Source organism: Microcaecilia unicolor, chromosome 2, assembly GCF_901765095.1.
Source record: "Microcaecilia unicolor chromosome 2, aMicUni1.1, whole genome shotgun sequence".
Classification (NCBI taxonomy): Eukaryota; Metazoa; Chordata; class Amphibia; order Gymnophiona; family Siphonopidae; genus Microcaecilia; species Microcaecilia unicolor.
The window spans coordinates 304,162,618-304,183,054 of record NC_044032.1 but is presented as its reverse complement, the minus strand read 5'-3'; positions in this window follow the sequence as shown (position 1 = coordinate 304,183,054).

Below are 20,437 nucleotides of genomic sequence, written 5' to 3'. Positions count from 1 at the left end.
GGAATTTGACACCATATCATGAGTATAGGAGAACAGTGTTGCATGTCACAGACTTTTAACATGTATTATTGATAGCTCATTTGCATGACTAGCTGTGCTTTAACCAATAGGAAGACAGATTTTGCAGAACTGAATAACATCATAGGGTCAAGATTCAAAGCATTTTAAGCTAGATGTTGCGGCAGCCATATTGACAGCGGAGCAAAAGCGACTGGGGATTGCTCCTGTCCTGATAGCTCCCATCCCCCACACCAACAAGGGATAGGAAGGTAGGTCCAGGGGGCTTATGGGTGTGTGGGAGTGATATGGGGGGGGGGCATGTAGGGAGGGGAAGTATTCTTTTTCAGGGAGGAGGCAGGGCACTACTCATGTTTAGGGAGGGTTCGGGAGGGGTCAGCTATTGGGGGAAGGGGATGCTGATCTTGGAGGGAGGTCAGGACCAGAAAGGGAGAGGGCTGACACATTGAGACCTGACACATCCTATTATGCGGGTCTTGGCGGCTGATATTCAGTTGAATTTCGGCTGGAATGCACATAAGTAATGGTGGCAGCATATGTCCGCTGCACATGGTTCAGCATTGAATATCCAAGTCTAATTTAGCTGGTGACAGTCAGCACTAAAAAACACTGACTGCTGCTGGCTGAATATTGGGAAGATAATATATAGTCCTGCAGTAGTATCAACAAACTTAAACTGTTCTGCTTCCAATAGTAATTTATTAACATCTCCTCCTCTCCAATGTGAATCAATTCTCAATAACACTATGAACCTTAACTGTTTAAAATCATGTTTTAATTCACACATAGGTTCCACTAACGGTTTCTCTAGTGCTTTTCTTTTAATAGCAGTTTTATGCTCTATAATATGTCTATTGAATGCTCTGAATCTGATTCTTTTGGCTAAAGTAATGATCTTGAGGTTCTTTTCTCTTGATCTCTGTTCCTGTTGAATAGGTCACCTATGCTGTAAGATTCTTCTACATTGGGAAGCCATATCTTGTCAGACCAGCAGGTGGAAGTTTCTAAAGTTGGCAGCTTCCCCAAAGCTAATAGGGTGGAGCATCACATACTTATATGAGGGGCCCTCGTGCCTGCCCCCCTTCCTATTGCTGTCTCCTTTCAGTGGCTTACTGCTGACTCAGTCTCAGCTGCAGCAAGGGGGTAAGTACTGGACTTTGCTGTCTCCACCACATGTCCTCATCTTTTGTGGCACAGAGATTCATGGTTTGGAAATAGGCTTATAATAGTGAGGGAGACAAAGCTGCTATATTACCCATTCCAGAAGGGAGAATGTTTGGCTGGTTCTGGTGTTACAGTTCCATCCCAAAGCAGTGTAGAATCTGTAGTCTATGATTCTCTCCATTGCAATCAGTGCTGCAGATCCCGTGGAGGGGCATAATCGAACGGGGCTGGCCATCTATAAGGGCGGAGAAAAAGACCTCATCAGTCCTAGCTTGGCGTTGCTGCGCTTAATGTGCTCAAACGCCAGCATTCTTTGGACTCCGTTATAATCCTCGGTCTTAAAAAACTCTGCTCCTATATAGTAAATAGTGAATGTTATAATCAATGATAATCAATCATGATCTTTCTTTCTTCTATATCGAATGTTAGAAACAATACTTTATGTTACTTAGCTTTAATCTTGCCCTACGGGGCTCTCCGTTTCGCTATATATAATAAGCTTCTTCAGGGGGCCAAGCAACTTTTTGGCTGATCACGATATCTATAATCAAACAAAATGATACCATATAAACCTTATAAACCTTAATGTAAATGATCATTCTTTAATATGAATATAAAATCACAAGCCATTAAACCACTAACCTTATAGCATGGCGTCTCTGCTCCTATGACTCCGGTAGTGAAAAGCACTAACCGGAAGGAACCATTCATATTTATACTCTCAATCAGATGTAATCAGCTCCAAATCGAGCTATAACTGGATTGAATTCAATCAAGGGAACTCAAAGAAAGGCAGCCCATTCAATTAATGAATTTAGCCCTCTGGGTTCTAGGGTTTGTAATGTATAGATCCACTTCTGTTCTCTTCTAATTAGCATTTTGTCCCTATCACCTCCTCGAATGTTACTAGGAATTTGGTCTATCGCCAAACATTTAAAAGAATCAAATGTATGTCCTTGCTCCTGGCAATGTGCTACAATCGGAGCTCCTATCTTGTTCAATTTAATACATGAACGATGTTCGGTCATACGTTGATGTAGTCGACGTTTAGTCTTTCCTACATATATTTTTTGACAGGGGCAAATCAAAATGTATACAACAAATGTCGATTGACAATCAGTCTGGAACTGTAATTGATACACTCTGCCATCTACTGGATTTCTAAACTCTGTTACTTCTTGTGTAATGTTGCATGTTTTACATTGTTGACATTTCTTATGTCTCCCTGGTACATTATGTTGAATTAAAGTCGGTAAATTGGCTGGGCTCACAATCTCTTTCAGATTGCGAGTTCTAGAGAAAGCAATTCTAATCTGTTGGTCGTGCAGAATTGGATGTGATTGCATCATAGACCAATTGTGTTTAATAATGTTCCTCATTCCATCTCCTCCTTTGAAAAACTGAATAACAAAGGTATTTATATCTCTGCTATCTATCTGTGTTCGTGGTAAATTACGCAATAGTAACTCTCTATTGTTGTGTTTAGCCCTTTTATATGCGGTTTTAACCACTTGCTCAGGATATCCACGTTGATTTAGATCTTTCTGAAAATTCTTAGCACATCTTTTAAAGTCATCCTGATTTTTACAAACTCTCTTAAATCTTAAAAATTGCGAAAAAGGTAAACTGTTTTTTTAATTTTGTAGGATGGCAACTTTGATATTGAAGAAATGTGTTTGTCAGTTGATTTTTTAAAAATCTTTGTATTAAATTTCTGATTCATTATAGTTACGTCAATATCCAAAAAGTGCACATTCTCAACTGATTGTTCATGTGTAAATTTAATATTTTGATGACAAGAATTAAGCCATATGATGAATTGAGATAGCATGGTCTGATCTCCATACCAGAGTAGAAAGATGTCGTCGATATAACGTTTCCACATGGCTATGTGTTGTTTAAAAGGTGAGTTACTAAGCCATGTTTTTTCATATCTTGCCATGAAAAGATTGGCTATTGAGGGGGCAAATGTTGCCCCCATCGCTATTCCCGATATTTGCAAGTACAATTCCCCATCAAATAGAAAATAATTTTTAGTAAGTGCTAGTTCAGCTAGCTGTAATACAAATTCAGTGGGAATTCTATGTGGTCTTGTTCTTTTTTCTAAGACCTCTAGAATAGTTTCTAATGCTTCTGTTTGGGGAATCGACGTATATAATGATGTTATGTCTAGTGTTGACAGAAGCATGTCTTCCTTGATCAGATGGTTATGATCTTCTAATATGTTTAAAAAATGAGTGCTATCTTTCACATAAGATGAACATTCGTTCACATAGGGTTTTAGGATAACATTTAGTGAAGGGAAGTCTTGCCTCACCAATCTAATGCATTTTTTTGAGGGGGTAAGCAAACATGTGGACAATGGGGAGCCGGTTGATATTGTATATCTGGATTTTCAGAAGGCGTTTGACAAAGTGCCGCACGAAAGACTCCTGAAGAAATTGCAGAGTCATGGAATCGGAGGTAGGGTATTATTATGGATTAAGAACTGGTTGAAAGATAGGAAGCAGAGAGTAGGATTGCGTGGCCAGTATTCTCAGTGGAGGAGGGTAGTTAGTGGGGTCCCGCAGGGGTCTCTGCTGGGTCCGTTGCTTTTTAATGTATTTATAAATGACCTAGAGATGGGAATAACTAGTGAGGTAATTAAATTCGCCGATGACACAAAATTATTCAGGGTCGTCAAGTCGCAGGAGGAATGTGAACGATTACAGGAGGACCTTGCGAGACTGGGAGATTGGGCGTGCAAGTGGCAGATGAAGTTCAATGTTGACAAGTGCAAAGTGATGCATGTGGGTAAGAGGAACCCGAATTATAGCTACGTCTTGCAAGGTTCCGCGTTAGGAGTTACGGATCAAGAAAGGGATCTGGGTGTCGTCGTCGATGATACGCTGAAACCTTCTGCTCAGTGTGCTGCTGCGGCTAGGAAAGCGAATAGAATGTTGGGTGTTATTAGGAAGGGTATGGAGTCCAGGTGTGCGGATGTTATAATGCCGTTGTATCGCTCCATGGTGCGACCGCACCTGGAGTATTGTGTTCAGTACTGGTCTCCGTATCTCAAAAAAGATATAGTAGAATTGGAAAAGGTACAGCGAAGGGCGACGAAAATGATAGTGGGGATGGGACGACTTTCCTATGAAGAGAGGCTGAGAAGGCTAGGGCTTTTTAGCTTGGAGAAGAGACGGCTGAGGGGAGATATGATAGAAGTGTATAAAATAATGAGTGGAATGGATCGGGTGGATGTGAAGCGACTGTTCACGCTATCCAAAAATACTAGGACTAGAGGGCATGAGTTGAAGCTACAGTGTGGTAAATTTAAAACGAATCGGAGAAAATTTTTCTTCACCCAACGTGTAATTAGACTCTGGAATTCGTTGCCGGAGAACGTGGTACGGGCGGTTAGCTTGACGGAGTTTAAAAAGGGGCTAGATAGATTCCTAAAGGACAAGTCCATAGACCGCTATTAAATGGACTTGGAAAAATTCCGCATTTTTAGGTATAACTTGTCTGGAATGTTTTTACGTTTGGGGAGCGTGCCAGGTGCCCTTGACCTGGATTGGCCACTGTCGGTGACAGGATGCTGGGCTAGATGGACCTTTGGTCTTTCCCAGTATGGCACTACTTATGTACTTATGTACTTATGTACTAACATCAATAAATGATGACAATGCTTCTAACACCGACCCTCTTGCTGAAATAATCGGGACGTCCAGGTGGTGCTTGTAAATTTTTTATGTATTTTTGGTAATGCATAGAACACTGGTATCGTTGGATGTTCTCGATTCAAAAACTTAAACTCTTTCTTTGTTAGGAATCCTTGTTGTAATGCTGATTCTGTTAAACATTTGATCTCATACTGAAGATTTTTGGTAGGATCGATCTCTAACTTACTATATGTGGTCTCATCTGAAAGTTGTCTTTTAATTTCTTTAACATAAAAATCACGATCCAATACTACAATAGCCCCCCCTTTATCTGCTCTTTTTATCACCAGGTCAGTCTTACCCTGCAAATCTTTCATGGCAATCCTTTCCTTTTTACTCAAATTGTCATGAAACCACCAGTGTTTCTTGTTGAAATGATCATCCATGTCTCTTAGTACTAAGGTACGGAAGGCTAGGATTAAAGGATCAATGGGAGTTGGTGGGATCCAGGTTGATTTAGGAACTATAATTGAATTATCCTGTATGTTCTCTTTTCCATCAAAAATTTTTTTTAATTGTAAAGTCCTCAAAAATCTTTCCAGATCAATCCTGAATTGAAATGGATTGTAATTGACTGCTGGTACAAATGATAAGCCTCTCGAAAGTAGACTTATTTCGATATTGGATAAAGGTTTTGAGGATAAATTAATTACTTCCGACGTGATCCTCTCTGTGCTCTTATTGGAAAATTGCTTCTCCCTCTGTTTCTTGTTTGTCGACCCATTGTGCGATTTTCTTGATTGGATCCTAAAAAACTTTCAGATCTCCCGCTACTGCTAGAACTCGAGCTGGCTGATGTATCTCTAAAGCCAACCCGTTTATATTGAATATCCTGGCTTCCTTGACGTTCTTTCCACATCCATGGATACACCTTACCATCTTGGTAATCTTTGAAATCTCTAGATAATTTTTTTGTCTTTAATCTTTTGATGTTCTCTTTAAATTTTTCTATCGATTCTTTGAACTGAAGATGTTGACGATCGAATTCATCTAATGATAGTTTCTCTTTAATGTTGGCCAGTTCTTTATCTAAAGTGTCTTTGTTCTGTTGTAACATGATGTCGCTTTTCTCAATTATTAGCAACATGAGATCTAAAGAACATTTGTTTAAAATCATATTCCATTTGGAGATAAATTCAGAATCTTCTTGGAAAATTTGTGGAGCTTTATATACTCTCATACCACGGGGTATATGTTCACGTTTACAGTATTCAATCAGAGCTGCACAATTTAAATCCATCTTAATATATTCTTTAAATTTAATGGATAAAGAGTCCTATTCAGAATTTATCCCGCGATGTATGCCATCACTGAATTCTGTGTTCTTATTCAATAAGGTAGTGGTTGTGTCAATGGCAAAACTAAAACCTGTGCGCCAAGTATTGGCTGCCATGTTCGTCCAAATTAATTGTAAAGACAAAAGATCTAATTGGACACAATTTCAGCAAAAAACTTTCACCGTAATAGCAATGATGAGCTGAATGTTTTTGAATTTCTAATCAAAGTATTAAACGGTATCCTTTTTTATTTAAAAATATTTTTCTTTTTTCTTTTTTCTCCTTTTATCTATAATACACTCAAAGCAGATCATATTAAAGAATGATCATTTACATTAAGGTTTATAAGGTTTATATGGTATCATTTTGTTTGATTATAGATATCGTGATCAGCCAAAAAGTTGCTTGGCCCCCTGAAGAAGCTTATTATATATAGCAAAACGGAGAGCCCCGTAGGGCAAGATTAAAGCTAAGTAACATAAAGTATTGTTTCTAACATTCGATATAGAAGAAAGAAAGATCATGATTGATTATCATTGATTATAACATTCACTATTTACTATATAGGAGCAGAGTTTTTTAAGACCGAGGATTATAACGGAGTCCAAAGAACGCTGGCGTTTGAGCACATTAAGCGCAGCAACGCCAAGCTAGGACTGATGAGGTCTTTTTCTCTGCTTTGAGTGTATTATAGATAAAAGGAGAAAAAAGAAAAATATTTTTAAATAAAAAAGGATACCGTTTAATACTTTGATTAGAAATTCAAAAACATTCAGCTCATCATTGCTATTACGGTGAAAGTTTTTTGCTGAAATTGTGTCCAATTAGATCTTTTCATCTATAAGGGCGGCCATCTCTAATGATGACCCCCATTAAGCGGCGTACCCGACTCTATTATCGAAACAAGATGGCCGGCCATCTTTCGTTTCGATAATACGGTTGGGGCCGGCCAAATCTCAACATTTGGGGTGCCATTAGAGATCGCGTTAGAGATGGCCGCCATTGGCTTTCGCTGATAATGGAAACTAATGGCAGTCATCTCAAACCCGGCCAAATCCAAGCCATTTGGTCATGGGAGGAGGCAGCATTTGTAGTGCACTGGTCCCCCTCACATGCCAGGACGCCAACCGGGCACCCTAGGGGGTACTGCAGTGGACTTCACAAAATGATCCCAGGTGCACAGCTCCCTTACCTTGGGTGCTGAGCCCCCTAAAACCCTCCCAAAACCCACTCCCCATAACTGTACACCACTACCATAGCCCTTAGGGATGAAGGGGGGCACCTACATGTGGGTACAGTGGGTTTCGGGTGGGTTTTGGAGGGCTCCCATTTACCACCACAAGTGTAACAGGTAGGGGGGATAGACCTGGGTCCGCCTGCCTGAAGTGTACTGCACCCACAAAAAACTGCTCCGGGGACCTGCATAGTGCTGTGATGGAGCTGGGTATGACATTTGAGGCTGGCATAAAAATGTTTTGTAATTTTTTTTTTGGGTAGGAGGGGGTTAGTGACCACTGGGGGAGTAAGGGGAGATGATCCCCAATTCCCTTCGGTGGTCATCTGGTCAGTTTGGGGACCTTTTCAAGGCTTGGTCATGAACAAAAAGATACCAAATAAAGCCGGCCAAGTGCTCGTCAGGGCTGGCCTTCTTTTTTCCATTATCGGCCGAGGCCGGCCGTCTCTTAACCACGCCCCCGTCCCGCCTTCGCTACCCTGCCGACGTGCCCCCTTTAACTTTGGCCGGCCCTGCGACGGGAAGCAGTTGAAGCTGGCCAAAATCAGCTTTCGATTATACCGATTTGGCCGGCTTTAGGAGAAGGACGGCTATCTCTCGATTTGTGTCGGAAGAAGGCCGCCCTTCTCCTTCGAAAATAAGCAGGTATATAATGTACCAGGATGAGGTGGGGAGAGATCCTGAATTGGCCCGACAGTTTCCCTCTGGAAATGGATGCCCTTGCAGATCTGGGGAGAGGGTTTGTAGCAGTGGGCCCAGAGCCTCCCAGGAGTACTGTTATAGTAACCACATGATACAGGATACACAGGGTAGTGAGTATCACTGCTTTATTTTTCGAGCATGGTAAACCTCATCCTGCTTATTTTCGAAGGAGAAGGCTGGCCATCTTCCAACACAAATCGGGAGATGGCCGGCCACAGGGCCGTGCCAACACAGTAAGCGGGGTAAGCACTGCAGGGGGGCGCCAACCTCTAGAGGGCGCCACCGTGGTGCTTACCCTCGCTGCTTACCTCAGCTCCGCGCCACCCTGGGGGCTTTAAATCTTTTACTTCCAATGGTCGCAGCAACTGAGCAACGTCAGTGAAAGCGCTGCTGACGTCTCCAGCCTTCCCTTCGCGCTCACTCGTTCGTTCCCTCAGTGTCCCGCCCTCGCAAGGAAATGATGTCAGAAGAAGGCGGGAAACTGAGGGAACGAACGAGCGAGCGCAAAGGGAAGGCTGGAGACATCGGCAGCGCTTTCACTGATGCTGCTCAGCTGCTGCGACCGTCGGAGGTAAAAGATTTAAAGCCCCCAGGATGGCGCGGAGCTGAGGTAAGGGAAGGGCAGAGAGGGACATGGATGGGAGGGCAGGGCCCAGGGAGAGGAGAAATTGCTGGAAATGGAGGGGGGTGGAGAGAGGAGAATTGCTGGATATGGATGGAGGAGGGAAGGGCAGAGAGGGACATGGATGGACATGGATGGGAGGACAGGGCCCAAGGAGAGAGGAGAAATTGCTGGACATGGAGGGGAGAGAGGAGAATTGTTGGACATGGATGGAGGGGAGGGAAGGGAAGGGAAGACAGACGAAGGAGATGCACATGGATGGAGGGGAAGGGAGAGAGAGGAAGGAGATGAGATGAGGGAAAAGGAAGAGAGGCGAAAAACTGCACATGGATGGAGAAAATAGGCAGAAGCTGGATCCACTGGACAGTCAAGTCTGCGGAGGACCCAGCTTTTACTTATGGATATAGAGCAAGAAATGAAGAAGAAAGGAGGAATGGAAAGGAAGCCCTGGATATGGAGTTAAGAGGACAGATAGCAGGAGAATCGGATACTGGGCCAGCATGATCAGAAAAAGAAAGTCACCAGACAACAAAGGTAGAAAAAAATCATTGTATTTTCATTTTAGTGTTTGTAATATGTCCACTTTGAGAATTTACATCTGCTATCTTATTTTGCAATGTATAGCAATTTGTTTCTAAGAATATTGCTGACAATCCTGTCAGTGTGGCAAGTGGTGAGCGATCATTTTCACGGTTAAAAATCATAAAAAATTATTTGCGATCAAATATTTCGCAAGAAAGGCTTGTAAGCCTTGCCATGATTGCTATTGAGAATGATATATGTGCCCAGTTAGATATCAAAGATTTAATTACTAATTTCGTGAACATGAAAGCACGAAAAGTTAAGTGGTTGTAAACACTCTATTTGTTGAGCAATCCTACAAAGAAGCACTCCATCTTTCAGCTCCTATTTCCTTTGCATCTTGTGCCACACGGGGCGGGGGGGGGGGGGGCGCCAACTGATAGTCTGCAGGGGGGCACCAGAAACCCTAGGCACGGCCCTGGCCGGCCATCTCCTAAACCCGGCCAAATCGGTATAATCGAAAGCCAATTTTGGCTGGCTACAACTGCTTTCCGTTGCAGGGCCGGCCAAAGTTCAAGGGGGTGTGTCAGCAGGGTACCGAAGGCAGGACAGGGGCATGGTTAAGAGATGGCCAGCTTTGGCCGATAATGAAAAAAAGAAGGCCGGCTCTGACGAGCACTTGGCCGGCTTTAATTGGTCCATTTATTTTTAGGACCAAGCCTCAAAAAAGTGCCCAACTGACCAGGTGACCACCGGAGGGAATTGGGGATCACCTCCCCTTACTCCCCCAATGGTCACCAACCCCCTCCCACCCCAAAAAATAAAATTATAAACATTTTTGTGCCAGCCTCAAATGTCATACCAAGCTCCATTACAGCACTATGCAGGTCCCTGGAGCAGTTTTTAGTGGGTACTGCAGTGACTTCAGGCAGGTGGACCCAGGCCCATCCCTCCCTACCTGTTACACTTGTGGTTGTAAATGGGAGCCCTCCAAAACCCACCCGAAACCCACTGTACCCACACATAGGTGCCCCCCTTCACCCATAAGGGCTATAGTAGTGTTGTACAGTTGTGGGTAGTGGGTTTGGGGGTTTTGGGGGGGCTCATCACCCAAGGTAAGGGAGCTATGCATCTGGGAGCAATTTGTAAAGTCCACTGCAGTGCCCCCTAGGGTGCCTGGTTGGTGTCCTGCCATGTGAAGGGGACCATTGCACTATAAATGCTGGCTCCTCCCACGACCAAATGGCTTGGATTTGGCCGCGTTTGAGATGGCCACCATTAGTTTCCATTATCGGCGGAAACCAATGGCCGTGATCTCTAACGCCGGCCATCTCTAACGCCGGTCCAAATGTTGATATTTGGCTGGTCCCAACCGTATTATCGAAACAAAAGATGGCTGTCCATCTTGTTTCGATAATATGGTCGGGTATGCTGCTTTACGGGGCCGGCCTTAGAGATGGCCGCCCATATAGATGGCTGGCCCCGTTCGATTATGCCCCTCCACGTAAACTACTGTCTCTGTCATCTGAGGATGATTTGGGAAATCAGCATGATCCAGTCAGAGGCTTAGACTGCCAATATCTAATAGGCTGGAAAAGCAATTCTTTTTTTGAGACTTAGTTTTTTTTACATTCCAAACAAATCTGTTAGGCATCTGTCACAGGCTACCAACAGCAACTCCTTCTCCCATTGACCTACAAACCTTGAAACCATAAACACAAGACTTCAGTATGGCACACCCAACCCTCTTAGTGATCTCTCACAGGACGGATCTCACACCCAGGAGACACAGTAACCAGTCTGGGATTTCCAAACCACACTATTCCTTCGGAGCACTTACCATTGAGACAATAGGACAGCATCCTAGGCTTTGCTACAGTAGGGGGACTCACTTTCCCCCAGCTTCCATTGAGTGTCTTCCTTTCTTGCTAGGTGGTGAGGGGCCCAGCTCACTGTCGGTCTGCCCCTGGCTGGGTCTGATCTCCTAAGCAAAATCTCTTTCATGACTCAAGCCAGCTGACTTGGTTAACATGTGTCTGCTGCCCAGCCACTACAGTAGGACTTGAACCCCAGTTTGTGGTGTTAGAAAGCAGTGTGCTAGCCACTGGACCACAGTGCAATGATTGCTTTTAAACATGTTAGTGATGAGACAGCTCTCATTAAAGTAGGAATTGGAATTGTCTGGTCACCTGTAACCAGCCCCCCCCCCCCCCCAAAAAAAAATAAACCCCAAAACAAACAGAGTGGAACACCCAGCTCTTCCCATCAAGTGAGACAAATGTGTATGTGAGGTAGTTCTAAGGCAGTAAAAAGCAGATTCTCACACAACTCTAATTTCCTCATGTTCTTTAACCAACAATTTCTGAAGAGTTCAACTCATGGAGAGACTCCCAAAGTACCCCTAAAGTACTAGTTGAGGGTTTAATCAGGGTCTTCAGAACTCCATCCGAAGAGACTGTTCCCTAACAGTGCTCACAGCATCCATGGAAACTTGACCTGGGGAGACACCCCTAATACCCGGGGAGGCTGGTACTATCCTTGGCGTGAAAATTGCAAGTGGAAGGCTCCCCAGCAGCAAAGCCGATGCTACCTTGGACTGTTGTTCTGGCACTGCAACTTAAATGAAGCCATTTCAGTGCTACTGTCTGACGATGGACCAGGCGGAGCAGAAGATACCAGAGGTTGGATTTCTGTCTGAGTTTGAAAACTCTCCAAAGTCGTCTGGCAAAGTGGCGATAGCAATCCCAGCTTAACGGGAGCCACCCAAGGTGCAGTTTTCCTTTCCCCCATCTTCGGGGTAAGAACACAGAGGCCAAATGAAGAAGTGATTTAAAAGCGTCTCATGACTCAAACCACTATGACGACATCTTGGGATGGCACTAATTAGATTTAATTGGCATTTACACATTTACATTTAGGTGTGGGATCCGCTCCTAAATTTTACATGCAATCTGAAAAAGGGGGCATAATGGGGGCTTGAGCCTGCTTTTGTGAATTCCTTGAGACTTCAATGCCAGAGACTTAGCAAGTCTGCCCTAGATCCCTGTTTGACATACCTTTACTTGATAGCATGCATGGCTCCTGTGTATCCTGGCTATGCTTTCAGTGAGTCCATTGGCCATGTTTGGAAGTACATCAACCCTGGGGAACCTTGACTAGCACCTTACCACCTTTTCCCTGTAGCTATTAAAATCTTCACTTAAATGCTGTGTTGCAATTTGTTACCCTAGCCCCTGTAGGCTGCCTCCGTCTTATTTGGGGCAAGGCAACAGAAAGGGCAGAATGTGTCCACATATTAGCTGTATGCTTATACAGGAAATTGTTTTTCTCATGGCCTTTTACTTGTGCAGCATCCTATCCCATACTAAAATGCTTTGGGCTCCCTCTGTTCTATGGCCACCCTGTTACTTCTGACTACACCCCCTAGCAGGCTCTTATTTCTGTTGGATACAAGGCTCTGTCCATTAAGCTGCTTCTTCAGGAGTGTCCATGTCTGGCTCAGTCTTTCCATGTCCCTCCTCTGGTCCTAGATGGGGAACAGTTCATGCTGCTTCCCCATTCCTAGCTGAGCTGTGAGGTGGGGTGCCTACGGGTTTGAAGTTGAACTTCCAGGCCCTGATTGTTAATTTCCAAGTGTCGAAAAATCTGAGCCTAACTGACCTACATTAAAATTACCCTTCACATTGGTAAAATACATAAATAGCCAGAATTTCAACATTTCTATGCATTTCTAGCCATTTGCATGTTTTTACATGTATAGGTCCCCACTTTGAAAACATTTGTGGCTTACTACATCAGTCTCTCTGCTTTAAACGGTTCAGCTCAAAGGTATATAAGTAAAAACCCTCCCTTCTTCTGTCCAGATCCCATAGTGCGAAGAAGACCTTGACTTCTGAAGATCAGCCCTGACACAGTACCTTCAAAAATGAAGTTCTGCATCTGCTGTAGATTTTCAACTGTAATTTCAGATGAAGAGTAACACTTAAAAATACAGTAACACTGTCAAACTGGTTATTATGGAAATTGCATCTCTTAAAGCATTACTAGCAAATTATGGTGTCTAACATATGCTGCTCTTTGCCGTGTATGTAATTAACTAGATGACAGAAAACCTTGCTGTATTACTAAAGGTCAGTGTAGTGATTTGACTACAGTCCTTTGACAATACGTTTTCTTAAGTTATATGGAACATAAATGGTGCTGTTTGGATGCAAAAGCATTTTACAGTCCAGAAAAAGAATGAACACAACAGGCTGTGTTCTGTTAAATAAGCCATTAACACGCTCATAATATATTTCCTTCTAAATCACATTTTATTTTCCTAATTTTCAGTGTGCCCCAAAAAAACATGATTAAGGATTATAAGGCCCCATAAACAGTTTAACGATTTTCCAAAACAGATTCACAAACTGTGCAGTAAATGCATTAACCTGCCCATAATCCTGTCCTAGAGATAATATAGTGGCATAGGTATTCTAGGGCAAACTTCTAAATGGAGCTAAATTGCATCTAGAATATTTTGCAGACAACAGGTTTAATTTCTAATTAAAATTACTTCTCAGTTTCCCCCTCAAATTCATATGATATATATATATATATATTGGAAGGTACAAAAATCCGAAAGCTGGACTATATCGATTTGACTAGTTCGGTAATACTGATAAAAAGTGTGTGAACCCCACGTAAAAATAATGACAATATCAAGTTCTTATCATGAAACCCTTGCTAGATTTAAAGCATTCTTTTCTTATGTAATTAATAGATTGTTAATTAAACAATTTTGTATTTTTTAAGACACATTAATGTACAATAAAGTAGGAACTATGGGGAGAGGGAAATTTTTTTATTACTTAGCATATATACCAAGCCAGTCCAGAACCTGTGGGTTATATCTGTTGATCTGCAGAAGGAGACAGAGAAACATAGTCCTGTGTTATTCGCCCCTTAAGTGCACCATGAAGCGATGGAATGCTTAGTATTTCTGTTCTCTGAGGGAACTCAACCAGACAGCACTTTATTATTAACCAGAGAAATTGGGTTTGATTCCCACCAGGGGCGTAGTTAGACCTCAGAGGCAGGGGGGTCCAGAGCACAAGGTGGGGGGGGGGGCACATTTTAGCCTGCCTCCCCCAGCCACCACCCTCCACCGCCACTTTTGACCCCCCCCCCCCGCCACCGCTGCAAGGTACCTTTGCTGGCAGGGGTTCCCAATCGCCGCCAGCCTTAGTCTTCTTCAGCGCCGGTCTCCGGCGCGTTCACTCACTTCGCTGATCTATGCTGCGAATCCTGATGTCCAGTATATCCTGCATGTTCCCACTTAAAGGAACGTGCAGGACGTGCTGGACATCAGGACTCACAGCACAAATCAGCTGGAGACTGGCGCTGAAGAAGACTAAGGCTGGCAGGGGTTGGGGATCCCCGTCAGCAAAGGTACCTTGCAGCGGGGGGGGGGGGGGGGGTGTCGAAAGTGGAGGGGGCCCGGAATAAATCTATGGGGGCCCATGCCCCGTGGCCCCACCTAGCTATGCCCCTGATTCCCACAACAGCTTCTTGTGACTTTGGGAAAGTTACTTAACCCTCCATTGCTCCAGGTACAAAATAAGTACCTATATATAATATGCAAACCACTTTGATTGTAACCACAGAAGGTGGTATATCAGATCTCATCCCCTTCCCCTGTTGAACTGTCTGATAATTCTCTGTATTGCTATTCTGAGAGAGCTCAGGTCGACAGCACTTTATTATTCTGCCCAGTAGTAAGTAACTCTTTATGTGTGCTATTCTAAGGGAGCTTAGATTGGCATCATCTTAAGGTCGGGTCAGTGGCACTCGGGCACAGTTTAGAAGACTTCTTTTTCTGTCAACCATAATCTGTGAGATTTATCCGTATATTGGCTGCTGTGAGGAAGCTTAGAATTACAGCAACTTCTGTATTTGGCACTGGGCGTCCATGAGGAATTATTGTCTGATTTCTCTGAGAGATCTGGATGGCAGCATGCACCTGGAGTCTGGAAAGTTTTTCTTTAGTTTTGCTACTCTTAAGGAACTTTCAGTTGCAGCACTGTCTGTTTTGCTTCTCTGAGGGAACTCAGAATGGCAGCACCTACTACTCTGGCACAGCTGTACACATTCAGAGTCTGTGAAGATTTGTGGCTGGTTTGCTACTCTGGGGGACCTCAGAATTGTAATAGCTTATGTCAGGTTCAGCGGAACACATTCAGATTCTGACAAGAGTTTTGGGTTGCTACTCTGAGGGAGCTCAGAATTGCAGCACCTTGTTTTCGGGTTCAGTGATACACAATCACAATCTCAGGAAGTTCAGAATTGAAGCAGCTCACTGTAAAGCTTTGCAGTACACAGCCAGAATTGGTGAGTATTTCTGTCATTTTTGCTGCTCTGAGGAAGCTCAGCTAGGTAGCATTTTGTTACTGAGTTCAGTGTTGGGACCAGCGCAAATCCTTATTTTACTTTGATATATTTCTCAATTATATCCATTTTAACCAGGTATAAGTGCTCAAATTTCATTTTAGATCTGGTAGGCAGTCCAGTGCTCCTTCCTCAGTCAGAGCAGAATTGGTGATTATTTTCGCATGCTTTATTTTCTGGTCTTTGAAGGCCCAAGTTTCCTTGGTATAACAATGAAACTTGCACAGGCAGTACTTGCAGTGGAATAACCTTTTTGGTGGTGCATGCCTTGCAAGAATCCTTGAGCACAGGTTTTCTTAATTTAATTTAATTTATTTTATAACTTCTCAATACTTATCTTGTCTAAGATAACAACACAACCTGCTGACAGAGAAACAAGATCCCCTTTTGTACTTATATTGCTTCAGGGTAGTACAGTGTGAAAGCTTTGCTTGGAGGACCTTGTATTCAGGAGTTTCCAGTTGTGGTCTCTTTAATCCACTTTGTCCAGGTGTCCATCAGTGATAAAGAGATGTTCCTGATATATGGTATTTTTGCCTTAAGGATGATGAGCAGGCTGACAGTTCTTAGTCCTGGAAGACTTGGTAATTCAAAGTCACTGTTTCAGCAGAGTCAATAATTTTTATTAAGCCTATGTGTAACTCCCCCTTCAGAGCATCCCTAGGTTTGGGGCACAACCTGGCAAGAGTACCCCTTGGTAAGGATCCATTGAACCTTAAAGTGTGTAGCGTCTGGTGCCTCCATCCAGAGCAGAAAGGTGTTAGTGGGTGAGATTTTCCCCCCAGGAAAATCCAAACAAAATACCACTGTGAGTTTAGCTCTCTTAGGATTTCAGTCCTCTGATATCTGTGACCTATAGTAGCAGATTTCCCAGTACAGAACAATCACTCTATATTAATTTCTTTAGAACCTCAGCCCTAAATCTGTTCTTTAGGAAAATGTTACTTAATATTTTGTTTTCTTAGGTTGTGTGATATGAGTCAGTTGGATTTGATTTTGCCTGTTTTTTTTTCTGAGATGTAAAGATGATGATATGTCCTGTGATGTGGACTATATAACTCATTTTTTTCTTTTTAACAATTTGTTTTTGTTTGTATTGCTACTTACATTTCCCTTTATACTATGTATGCATAATTAATGAGGAAGGGAAAAAAATAATAAAATAGAATCTCAGCCCTCTTTTAGTCAAGACCTGTAACTTCAGCTTTGTACAGCACTGTGGAAACCCCTCTCCTCTCTAAGGCACTCATGATCAAAAGCAAACTCCGGTGCTAGAGGCTGTTAACGCCATACTAGCGCCGGAGTTTGCTGCCGACCCATGATCAGAGCCCTCGAGCGCCTGAAAAAACGCACTCGAGGACTCTTAGCGCAAGTAGCATGCAAATGCATGCTAAACAGGGCTTCTAGCGCAATTAGCTTGCAAATGCATGCTAATCAGCGCTTAACGCATTCATCCCCAATGATCAGCGGCCAGTGCGCCAAAGATTGGGTCGCTGGCCGCGGCAAAATCAACGCCAGCTTTGAGCTGGCGTTAGGCTTTGCGGATCATTGGGGAGGAATGTTGAGCCCTGTCGAGCATGCAGTTTCATGCTGGCAGGCCACCGTTCCCCCCCAAGGCAAACGCAAACGGGGGAGTGGAGGTCCGGTGGACCTCCGGTCCCCCCGACGATCCGACCCCCTCCGGCCAAACGCTAACATCGACGGGGGGCTGGAGATCCGGTGGGTCTCCAGCCCCCTCCCCGAACCCCCATAAATTGCGGTGGCCGCCTCCGGCCAAAAGCTAACATCGACGGGGGGCTGGAGATCCGGTGGGTCTCCAGCCCCCTCCCCGAACCCCCATAAATTGTGGTGGCCGCCTCCGGCCAAAAGCTAACATCGACGGGGGGCTGGAGGTCCACCGGACCCCAACTCCTCCCCCCCCCCAGCGTTCTGCAGTGCCAATCCCTGGTGGTCCTTGGTCGCCCTCCGTCCCTCTCGGCTGCCCCCCTACCTTTTGTTGGAGGAGGGACGCAGCCAGTCTGCCTCCCTCCTCTTCCTGTTGACGCCGCAGAAAAATGGCGGCGCCCCGCCCCGCCCATTGCATCCTGGGATGCACTGGGCGGGGCTACAGACCATGTAAGGGGACCACCAGGGATTGGCACTGCAGAACGCTGGGGGGGGGAGGAGTTGGGGTCCACCGGACCTCCAGCCCCCCGTCGATGTTAGTGTTTGGCCGGAGGCGGCCACCACAATTTATGGGGGTTCGGGGAGGGGGCTGGAGACCCACCGGATCTCCAGCCCCCCGTCGATGTTAGCGTTTGGCCGGAGGCAGCCACCACAATTTATGGGGGTTCGGGGAGGGGGCTGGAGACCCACCGGATCTCCAGCCCCCCGTCGATGTTAGCGTTTGGCCGGAGGTGGCCACCACAATTTATGGGGGTTCGGGGAGGGGGCTGGAGACCCACCGGATCTCCAACCGTCCCTGGGCATGGAGGGGGTCGGATTGTCAGGGGACCTACAACCCCCCCCCCCCATCGCTGGATGGGAGGGTGGGAGAGGGTTTGGCCGGCTGCGGCAGCCTCAACGTTTTCTGGGGGTTTGAAGGGGGGGCTGGAGACAACTGTTTGACAGGTTTGGGCTTTTGACAGCCCAGACCTGTCAAACAAGTGCGGGAGGATTGTGCTGAGCGCATGCTCAGGCACAATTCTCCCGCACTTCAACACGATAATCAAAGATAATAGCGCTGCTTAGATTTGCATGCATTATCTTTGATCATCGATGCAGAAAAGCCCTGCGCTGTTCCGGCGCTATTTTTAGGGCGCTGTTTGGAACAGCGCAGGGCTTTTGATCATGAGGGCCTGATAGAGATAGAATTTCTCTTTGTCCTAGCTCCTTTTAAATTCCAACCCTCTTTTGGCCAGGACCTGTAACTGCAACCCTTGTTCAGCACTGAGGAAAACTCCATTCTCTCAGAGAGAGGGAGAATTTCTATCTATCCTAGCTCTTTTTAAATTCCAGCCCTATGTAAGCTAAGACATTTAATTGCAGCCTTTCAGCTAAACCCTGCTTCTTCTTTTCAACCAAAATCTGCTCTAGTAATAACCCAATCCAATCTCTTTTATCCATCTCCCAACCCAAAAGCCACACAGCTCACCTAGGGCCACCTCCTCTTTAACTGTCAGGGTGAGGTGTTTGTCTTGCTATCAAAAAATGCTTGTTATTCCTGCACAATATATGCCTTTCTTTAAACATACTCTTATCCCCTACTTTTAGCATATTTTACATATACAAATGATCACATTTAGTACTACTACTACTACTCTTTCCATAGTAAGTTAAATAATTTGCATATTGCTGTAACCCTTTCCCTCAGTTCCACACTGAGGCTTCAGAATGTAGATTTTCCCTGCCTGTCAGTGAACTAGCTTGACAGTATGCCTTCAATAAACAAATCCTGTCTTATTCAAAACCTTTCTCCAGAGGCATTTCATATGGAATACTACCAGGTTTTTCCATCTCTTATGTAGCCTTTTTGTGGCTTAGGTGCAACATAAACCCAGAGTGATTTGTTTCTTTCTCATACCTGTTAAATTTTTGGTATGTTTCCTATATCTTTAACATTATTAGTGCAGAACTGAACATTCTGTTGGACATGTCAATGCTAATCCAAGATCCTGTTCTTTCTCTATCAACAGTTCAGAATTTTTAGAGCTAATACCAAACAGTAGAAGAGCATGTTCTAGGTCAGAGCGCACATATACTTTCTGCCCTCATCCCGTCTATTTTTCTTGTTGTTATACATTTGTATGGTTTTCAAGACTGACATTGTTCTAACCTGTAGCTACTTTAGGTTCAAAAGCATTACCATTTTTCTTTGGTTGACATTTTTAATTTAACAGCTTATTGTCAGAGATTCCCTGTTTGAGTCAGAGTCCTTGTAGTCGGCAGCTGAACATCAGAAGGCTGCCTCCTCTCACAGCGTGTCTTCAGGTTTTAAGTGTTATTTCATAGAAATGTGCCAAGAGTTGAAAGCATGTGGGATGAGATTTTGGAGAAAGTTGAGACTGTGTGTGGGGACCTTAGAGGGTGGAGGACTTGGAGGCCCACATTGATGAATATACTGAGGCCTTAGAAACAGTGCGCACTCAGACGCAATATGAAGATATGTTGCTTCAACTTGATGATTTGGAGAATAGGGGGCAGTGGAAAAATCTGAGATTCGGTACTGAGTCAGGATTAGAACTGGGTTAGAACCAGTTCTCCCCAGCACACTTACCCCAACTGTACCTTGGGATGAACAGCAATAACCTAGTCAATGTGGGTCACAAAAGAAAAGTGCAAACAAGAGAATCGTCTCACTTTAATAAAGTTTTATTCTTACAAAATTAGTAAAACAAAAAAATAATTATTTGTGGAGCAAAACTAAAGCAGGGTGATAGTTACACAAGGGTAACAAAAGGGTAAATCCAGCTGAGAGAGACACTTATCAAAGCTGCTGATTCTCCAACAGCGATGAATCAATGTTCCCCCAACTCAGTCTTCCCCAATCTTATATACATTTTTCTCTCAGCTCAGAATGGATACAAGAACACCAGCTCTAACTGACTCTGCAAATAGTAATTTCTTTGTTGTAAAATTTGAAAAAAATACAAGAAGTTTCTCTTTTTCTGCTTTCCTAATTACACACATTCTTGTTACCTTCATACCAGGAAAGAAGTTTAGAGTCTGGTTATATTCCCACAAGTATTAAAATGATATTTCTTTCTCCAGTGCTTCAGGCTGCTCCCACATT